The following is a 911-nucleotide window of genomic DNA, read 5'->3' on the forward strand; positions in this document are numbered from 1 at the left end:
GGGTAAATAATACTGTATATAGATTTTTTTGGATTTTTCTTATTTAAAACGTTAAATATTTCTACATAAGATTATTTACAATTATATGAAATCATTTAATGAATTATTCCTTGTTATAAATAACTCACTTAGTCACCAGTGATATCTCATAATAAATTTCTTCCGACTCAGTTACCGAAATGTCATTAAAATCAGTTTTCTAGCGTGTTTTCTTTTTGTGATCAGTATCAATTGTTATAGTCGATATATAGCTTTCATGAGATACGATTAAGAAGAAAACATTCTTCATAGCATTTTACGAAGATTACATTGTTAACGAAGATCTGACATCGTTTTTTTTTTAACTGGAACATAAAGACATTATTATTAACTTACAACGTTAACAATTCACAAAGGATACAAATAACGATGAATCAGAGAATAGATTATATGATCAACTTACATTTATCCTTTAGTTTGAAATGGTCTGGTGATTTTGCTGTAAAGACAGTTTTCATGACAGAATGTCATTAACTGAACAACCAGGTAACTGTTTCATTCTAGAATAAATGTCTCTTTACTTGTGTACACTCATAATCCTATTACTGAATAAAGTAAGCTAATAACGAAAAATGTTTTTACAGAATGAATCATATAATTAAGTTTTACTATTCATTCATCACTTTTCTGATTATCTAGTTCAACTTAATTAAAAGGAAAGTTGTCCACAATTAGTTTATTAAAATATCTATAGAATAAATTGATTAGGATATCTATTCCATCTAATTTTGATGCTTACACCAATTCACCTTAGATTAAATAGAGTTGTGAATAACTATAATGTTAAAAAAATATATTAAACAAACTTTTGTGAATATGAATTACTAGACACAGAATTCTTGAAGTCGACTTTTCAAATCCGCAATATCACT

The sequence above is a fragment of the Schistosoma mansoni genome, chromosome 1 (genome assembly GCF_000237925.1).
Source record: "Schistosoma mansoni strain Puerto Rico chromosome 1, complete genome".
Taxonomy (NCBI): Eukaryota; Metazoa; Platyhelminthes; class Trematoda; order Strigeidida; family Schistosomatidae; genus Schistosoma; species Schistosoma mansoni.